This window comes from Mustela lutreola, chromosome 4 (assembly GCF_030435805.1).
Source record: "Mustela lutreola isolate mMusLut2 chromosome 4, mMusLut2.pri, whole genome shotgun sequence".
In the NCBI taxonomy this organism is placed as follows: domain Eukaryota; kingdom Metazoa; phylum Chordata; class Mammalia; order Carnivora; family Mustelidae; genus Mustela; species Mustela lutreola.
The window spans coordinates 173,546,918-173,555,997 of record NC_081293.1 but is presented as its reverse complement, the minus strand read 5'-3'; the positions used below and the strand labels follow the sequence as shown (position 1 = coordinate 173,555,997).

Genomic DNA, 9,080 nt, shown 5'->3' with positions numbered 1-9,080 from the left:
GATGTGATAACAGGATTCAAATCTAGATAAGGAGATAAAATAGTGAGAGAAATACCATGGGAATGAATATTATCTGCCAAGATCCGTGACCCTGTTGAGATAATCTTTAGTGTACATGAGCCAAACTTGAGGACTCTCACAGGAAAGGCTGTGCCAGATAGACACATAGGATTCCCTTACACCGACTACCCTTTGCTGCCTTGTCACTACAATCCCACCTTCCAGCTCGATACTCCTGCCATGTAAACACATCTGTCTCTCACTCCTCTGACCTCATTTTATTTGATGCTTCAGAATCTTACTAATCCAGTCAAAGCTAGCAAAGAAGATAAAGTTGGATTTGGAAGGGGATGGATAATAGAAGGTAGAGAAGGAAGAGAGTTTTTAGGATGAAATCTGGGAATCTAACCACCAAATTATAATATAACATATATGGGAAAATTCATTTCCATTTTCTACACTACCAGCATACACACACACACACACACACACACACACACACACACACCTTGCTTGGTGATAATTTTTGGATTTGACAAAAGCAAAATAAACAAGTGTGATGACATCAAACCAAAAATCTTCGGTACAGCAAAGAAATCCAACAAAATGAAAAGGCAACCTATGGATTGGAGAAGATATTTGTAAACCATATATTTAACGAAGGTTTAATATGCAAAGTATATAAGGAATCAATCAATACCACTGTGGAAAACAGTATGGAAGTTCCTCAAGAAATTAAAAATAGAAGCACCATATGATCCAACAATCCCACTTCTGGGTATATATCCAAAGGAAAAGAAATCACTATCTCAATGAGATAACTGTACTCCCATATTCATTGCAGCATTACATAAATACAAGATATATACTATATATGGCATATATACACATATATACATACATACACAATATATACAATATACAACATTTATACATATATGTGACACATACATATATTGTATATACATGTAATGCAGCAATGAACATGGGATTATTAAATATATATGCATGTATATATATCTATATATTTATTTATTCAGCTTTAATAAAGTAGGAAATCCTGCTATTTGTGACAACAAGGATGACCCTAGAGGACGTTATGTTCAATGAAATAAGCCAGACAGAAGACGACAAATACTACATGAAATCTCTTCTATATGGAATCTGAAGAGGAAGGAAGGAAGAGAGGGAGGCGGGGAAGGTAGAGATGGTGGTCCCCTGGGGCTGGCCGGTTGGAGGTCAGGGGGAATGGGAAGTTGGTAAAAAGTTGGTAAAAGTATACAACTTTCAGTTGTAAGATGAATAGTTCTGAGGATCTAATATACAGCACTGGGACTACAATTGCTAAGACTGTATTGTGTAATTGAAATTTGCTAGGAAATTTGATTGAATATATTCACTTTGAATATATTGAATATATTGTAATTTTTATTTGTCAGTTATATGTCAGTTATAAAGCTGATGGGGGATGGGCAACATTTTGAACGATGCCCTATTTTTATTATTATTATTTTTTTTAATCACAAGCAGATGGAGAGGCAGGCAGAGAAAGAGAGGGAAGCAGGCTCCCTGCTGAGCAGAGAGCCCGATGCGGAACTCGATCCCAGGACCCTGAGATCATGACCTGAGCCGAAGGCAGCGGCTTAACCCACTGAGCCACCCAGGCGCCCCACGATGCCCTATTTTTAAAGGAGGTTTTTACTTCTATGTTTGTACTCCCTGTGGAGACATAAAGAATGAAGGTTATAACAGCAAAAGAAAAAAAAAAGTCATGGCTGATATTTAGACCCAACTAGTAAAGATGTGTTCATTTTCTTTTTAAAAATAAAGCTTATGTTGAATCTCATTTATGCATAGATAATGCTGGTTGGTTTATGGAGACCATGGCAAAAGCAAAAAATATACCAGCATAGGTTTCAAGGTCCAGCAGGCAGTTCCGAAGAGCTTCATGCTGGCAACTTTAAGTAACTTTCTCCTTCATATATCACCAACACCAAAATTTGTGAAACAGATGGTATTGCATGGCTATTTATAGTTTGTGTTGAAACTTGTTAAAGACAGTTTGGATCATGATTAAGAAATCTTATCACCTCTTAACTGAAACATAGCACAAAGTTTTTCTTAGAAGGTGTTAGAAAGGCAGCTGATGATTATAGTCAATGTTTCTTCTTTCTACAGATAAAAAATCTAAAATCACCAGTGGCCTTCTGGATGCAACCATACAAAGAAAATCAAATACAGGGGCGCCTGGGTGGTTCAGTGGGTTAAAGCCTCTGCTTTCAGCTCAGGTCATGATCCTGGGGTCCTGGGATTGAGCCCCACATCGGGCTCTCTGCTTGGTGGAGGGCCTGCTTCCCCCTCTCTCTCTGCCTGCCTCTCTGCCTACTTATGATCTCTGTCTGTCAAATAAATAAATAAAATCTAAAAAAAAAAAAAATCAAATACATAAGTATTTGTATCTACTGAATAAACAGGTGTACCTTGGGTCCCTGACACGTGGTAGATTAAATAGATGGTAGATACATAGCTAGATAGGTCGGTGGGTAGGTAGGTAGGTGTATAGATGGATATAGATACTTATTCTACTTCAAAGTATCTTTTTTCCATGATTTAAAGTAGTAGCCATTAGAGCTGTTGAACAACTGCTTCTTGTTCTTCCCCTTCTAGGCACTTTGTAGATTTATGCTTCTTTGCTCTTTTGTGTTTGGATAAAACTGTGTGACTAAATCTGGCCAATGGCTTGTGGACAGATTTGTGATGTGATAGCTCTGGGCTCTGTGACAATGCCAGACCTCAAAAAAAAAAAAAAAAAAATTATTTTTCCTTTTGGTCCTTGACTGACCACAATAAGCAAAGCCATTACCAACCTGTGATGAACATGTTGGAAAAAGCAGTAAAGCAGCATTACTTTGAGGTTCTGATATTTTTCAGGTTATTTATAACTAAAGTATCATCCAGTCTATCCTGACTGATACAGGTCATGCTAAAGTCAACACACAATAAAAAGCAGCATCTTTTTATTTACCCATGGAAACAGAGAGAAAGAAAATGCCTATTCCTGCAGACAGCATTTCTTTACATGAAATAGGACAAAAAAACAAATAATAAACACACAACAGAAAACCAAACAGGCCAATTGGAAGCAAATTTACCTGCAATGCTGCTGCTACTGGAGAAGAAGAACTCTCTTAGCTAAGTTTTCTTGGCTGTCAAAATGCAGAAATTACTATGACTAATTTTAGTAAAGGGAATCAAGGAATCATTAGTATCTCCCAAGCAAAGGAAAAGATAGAAAAATATATAGAGAGAGACATTAGGAGAAGAAATGCACGAAAATTAGAGAATCAGTTCAGGAGATTGATTAGGATTTCCAAAAGAGGGGGGTGGAGGACATTAAAGTAAAAATGAAATAATTCAAGTTAATGTTCTGGAAACTAAAGAAATAAATTTTCAGATTACCAAAAAAAAAAAAAAAAACAAAATCCAGAGTTCTCTGCAAAAAGGCTGAAAACTTACCAGGAATACCATCATGAAATTTTAGAATAGTGGGAACACTGAGAAGATCCTAAAAGGTCTGAGAGGGAAAAAAAAAAAAAAAAAGGACAGAGAGAGAGGGAGGGAGAGGAAAGAAGACAGAGGAGGGAGAGAGAGAGAACCAGAAAGCAAGAAGGAAGGAAAGAACGAAGGGAGGGTTGTACGGTTCTTGTCTCATGCAGTTAGGAATGAATCTCAAGGACACAAAAGAGTGAAGTGGAAGTTTTTAAAGTGAAGGTGAGAACAGGAAAGGCGAGCTCTCCAGAGGGAGAGGGGACCAGGATGGGTTGCCGCTGAAGGTTTTTCTGGGCAGACCTTTATAGAAAACTGACCAGGGAACTTGATAACTTTCATGGCAATGTCATGGTAGGTTTGTTAATATCATGAGCATATCCTGTGTATATTTAGAATAAACGTGGTGGACTTACAACTGTCATGAGAACATGCAAAGGTGTTCGTGTAAATACGAGAACAAACAAGGTGTGTTCTTGTAATTATCCTGAGAACAAACAAATCGTTCCCTTCTCTCTGGTTAGTATCTCATAGGCAGCATTTCTCTACACCTGGGATTTCCGAAAGCCTGGTTACATAGCCCCTACCTGTCTCTCCCTACCTAGCCTCTCCTGCTCCTGGGAAGGAAGGAAGGGAGGATGGAAGGGAGGAAACAGATTTCTGACAAAGCATCAAGAATCAGGTTGCCTTCTGTGTTAAGCTGACATTAAGTGCTGTATAAAATAGACCCCAAATATGAAATGGCTCAAATATATGAATTTATTTCTCAGCAGCTTCTCCATATTTAGAAAACCGGGGACTAAGACTTTTCCTCACTTTGGGAGGTTCTATTCTCTAGAACCCCTTTCTCTTCCCCATCCAGCTGGCAAAATAGGGGGGAAAAAAAAAGTGTGTAGGAAGCCTGTCCTATTCTTAAAAGACTTAACCAGAAAAGAAAACACGTCATGTGTACTGACATTGCGTTAGTACCAAGACAATCATAAATAACTATGAGAAAGGCTGGCATGAAGTGTAGCTGTGTCACAAAGCATAAGAGGAACAGAATTTTTGGTGACCAGCTAGCAGCATAGAGGGAGCAGTATGGCCCATGTAGCCACTAGCAATAAAGAGCCTGGTTTCCTTCAGGATCTGAGGAAATGAAATCACCCATCTGGGCATCCTTCGCAGAGTAACATACTACGATCCTTAACCTTGGTAAAGGCATGCTCATAAATATTAATTTGTTCGAATCTATAAAGGCCTACATATTAAATAGAATACTTATGATCCAGGTATTATGAAAAACTAGAAAACACGCATAATAAAAAAAAAATCGGGGGTGCCTGGGTGGCTCAGTTGGTTAAGCCTCTGCCTTCGGCTCAGGTCATGATCCCAGGGTCCTGGGATCGAGCCCTACATCAGGCTCTCTGCTCAGCGGGGAGCCTGCTTCCTCCTCTCTCTCTGCCTGCCTCTCTGCCTGCTTGTGATCTCTCTGTCCAATAAATAAATAAAATCTTAAAAAAAAAAATCGGTGAATCCAGGAGACTCAGAGGAAAAAATGGGATGGGAGGGAGAGAGAGGGGAGAAAGGCACTACGCAGAGGGTCTAGAATAACCAGAGTTCTGCTTGGCCTGAAGTCTGAGGGTTGTGCTTCTCAAAGCAAACAGAGGGAGCCTTGTGTCCACAGAGAACAAGAGAGAGTAGCATGATAGCTTGACTGAGGTTAGAAGCGGGGTTAAATTGAAGGGGGGGAAAAAAAAGACTCGAGAAGAGTCTGACAAGAAAACCCCATGTTCAGGAGGACTGAAATTAGAAACCCAGTCTGAACCACTGGAACCTAAGAATGGCCACTCTGAGTCAGACCAGGGGGTTCGGTAGCCCACTTTTCTTTTGCCATCATTGACCTCAAACATGTGCGTTCTTTGCCCTTTCTGGTTTTATTACCCTTTTTTAAATGTGCAGCAACAAAATGTACAAAAAAAAATAGAAACCAAATTTCATAAGAACATAAACAGTGGTTTTATAGAGAAATGGAATAATGATTCTAGTTTGTTCCAAAGCATTTGCTTTATCTCAAATGGACTGAGAAATGGAGAATGAAGATGCTTGCCAGTGCAGACAGTGGGTGTGAACACGATGGCAGGAACAATCAGAGAGAAAGTTAAAGGCAGAGGATCTTCCAAGGAATGAAAGGACCACAGTCTAGAACCAACCATTTGAGATGCAGTGATAAGCAGGTGACTTGTTTGAGTCTACTATATGTTAGACACTGTGTTATAAACTTCTCATGTACTGTTTCTTATCCCCCCCACCAATAACTTTATCCCCATTTTACAGATTTGAAAACTGAACTTTATAATAGCTATAGCACTAAGTGGCCTGCAGATTCCAACTCTGTCTTATTCCAGTATGCACTTGGATTCGCTGTAATAGATCGGTAAGCAGAATAGGTGCCGAAGAGTGAAAATCAAACGTCTTTATGAGAATCATAACGAGGGTGGCATGATCTACTATGTGCATTTCAAAGATTTATTTATTTATTATAGAGAGAGAAGAATAGAGAAAGAGAGGGAGAAGCAGACTCCCCGCTGAGCAGGGAGCCTAATTCAGGACTGGATCCTAGGACCCTGGGATCATGACCTGAGTTGAAGGCAGACGCTTAACTAACTGAGCCACCCAAGTGCCCCTATTATGGGCATCTCAAATATCACTCTGACTGTCATGTTTGAGACAAAAGTGGGGGAAAGGGTACAGACAGAGAGGACTTTAGGAAACTATTGTGTTGTTGTGGAGAGAGAATGGGGGCTGGTAAGCAGAAGTCAGATGTAGACCTCACTGAAGTGACTTGCTCATGCGCCGCATGTAGGCATGAGGGAAAGAAAGGAATCAAGAATGAGTCCTCCATTTCTGTGTTGAGAAATTAAGTGGAAGTTAGCACTATTTAATAAGTTAAAGAAGGCTGATATGAAGATAAATTGTTTTGATGGAAAAGAGGGTCAGCAGTTGTGTGTCTGACCTATTGAGTTTTGAACATATTAGACATTTTTAATCCTCACAGAGGTTTTACAAAATGATATTATTATCATCCCATTTCACCAGCAACAAAGCTGGAAATTCAGGGATATATTAAGTTTCATCATCTTAAATAGTGAAGCTAGAATTCCTCCTCAGATCTTTTCGAAGGTCATGGAACATAAAGAGTTTCAAAAGTGCCCCATTGCCCCCCTAAAAGATGTCAGGATTCTTGAAGGCAGAGATTACTCAATTTTGGTCTTCCACATCATTTAACATCAGCTCTAAGAAAGGAATAATTTCAGAATTTTCAGGGTTTTAAGCATACATAAGCATTATTTGGAAGGGAAATCACTTTCCTCTTCCCAAGAAGCATCCTTCAGTATCCTTGTCTAAGGAGATGAACTTGGGGAGTGGGAAGGGTGCTTTTCACTTGTATATGTACTTGAGAACTGCTTTATTGTTGTACCTTCAGCTTCCATGGAAAAGCTAAACTGCTATATTAGTGAGCAGAATAAAAGACTCTACGCAGAAAGGCAGACTTTGCAGACACAGAAGTTACAGAATAAAAGCCTGCTTAATAATCTCCACATCATCGGGACGCCTGGGTGGCTCAGTTGGTTGGGCGGCTGCCTTCGGCTCATGTCATGATCCCGGCATCCTGGGATCGAGTCCCACATCGGGCTCCTTGCTCGGCGGGGAGCCTGCTTCTCCCTCTGCCTCTGCCTGCCATTCTGTCTGCCTGTGCTCGCTCTCTCCCCTTCTCTCTCTCTGATAAATAAATAAAATCTTTTAAAAAAAAAAATAATCTCCACATCATCTTCTGAAATTCCTTTTAACAGTAGCCATCTTTTTTTTAACAGATTATTTATTTATTTATTTATTTATTTAATACTTTTAAAAAATTAACATATATTATTAGCCCCAGGGGTACAGGTCTGTGAATCATCATAACCGTGGCCACCTTAAAACCTGTGGTCTTCTTCGTAATTTAAGTGATTGTGACAAAAAGTGTGTCTTAAGTAAATGTCACATTTTTAAAAACATACATTTGTATATTACTAAAACACTTCGTGGATCAAATAATAACCTTTCTGATTTTAATAGCTAGATTCTCCCTATTCATGAGTCCCGTGAAACATTCATAATGATTTATACCTAGGGCTCGAGTGTCTGACGTACCCGGAGAGCATCCGTGTATATTAACTGGTGTGTGTTATGTGTGCGTCCCAATAACTCGTTCTCTTAAACTTTCTCATAGCTGGTATTTTGTTCCACATCCATAACCATGTTTTTGTGTGTACATTTATTATTTCAATTGATCCAATCTGTCTTCTCTCTAAGACTACTAAGCTGAATATAGAACTTTGACCTTTATCATTATTCTACTTGAATGAGCTTCGCTTGGAGCAAAATGATTCTTGAGCAACAACCACTGTAGGGAAGGTGAAGTGCTACGGAGAAATTCTGCCTCCGGCCCCCAGATGTTTCTTCAGCTCTGTGAGACATGTTTTCTCACACTTTAGGGCCCTTTAATTTGGTCCAATATATTGATTAAGACAGTGATTTCAAATAAAGGCCCTGAAGCCCTACTGCCTAGGTTTCAATGCCAGGTCTACCAGTTGTCAGCTCACTGAGTCTGGTCTTCTTCTACAAGAGTAATGGCACCTTCTACAAGTGTACAGTATCCACAACAATTCATAGATTGTTTGAAAATTTAACTAATAAATGGACCTAAAGCTATTCCTAGCACATACATAAGACTAAGTATTTTTCTCCTTACTTGTTTCTGCAATAGATCACTAATATATGGTATCTATTTAATTTCTGTTTTACTCAGTATGAGTCTTTTTCTCCTTAGAGCAATTGTCATCTATCAGTGGGGAAAAAAAATCAGAGTTCATGGCCTCGTTGTAGAAATGAATAAATATAAGTTAGGGCTAATAAGTCAATATAGACCTCAATAAGGGCTAGTAAGTTGATAATATACCTCAAAAAACTAGAAACATCTATGAATTTCAACTGAAGATTTTTTTTTAAAGATAATAAATGTGAGAGTTGTTACCTATAACATGTTTGGCATAAAAGAGATAACACTTGGGTAGTAGAAACTACTCATTCTCCACTGAATGACCTCTACTTAACTATGTCCTGGGAAACCAAGCAGAATATGAATCAATATGCTTTTTCAGGAAATTATAAGGTGGAAAATGAAGCAGTGCACTATTACACTGGTCTGGAGGCACAGCTAGTTAGGACTCATCACATGGGAACCATTCTACGTGCTCACAGAAAGAGCAACAACCTCACAACTGTAGTCCGAGACTTCATCAAGACCTGGCTCCCGAATGAACCAGAAAACATTTTGTAGAATCACTAATATAAGAGAGAATGATAGTGTGCTTCCTCTTTCCTTTGCCTGAGTTCTCTTCCTTCAGATATCGGCAAGTCTGTGTTCAATGTCACCTTACAGGGACAACACTGTAGAAAAGCAGAATACCATTGCCCACCCTGAACTCTGTATCTTTAAGCTCTACTTGTCT

The 9,080-nt window shown here is 39.1% G+C and overlaps 1 protein-coding gene across 1 annotated transcript in view; it reads left to right on the top strand.

Moving 5' to 3' along the window:
• The window catches only part of FAM3C (FAM3 metabolism regulating signaling molecule C), a 189,728-nt gene that overhangs the window by 47,449 nt on the left and 133,199 nt on the right, over positions 1-9,080 (top strand). The window lies entirely within an intron of this gene.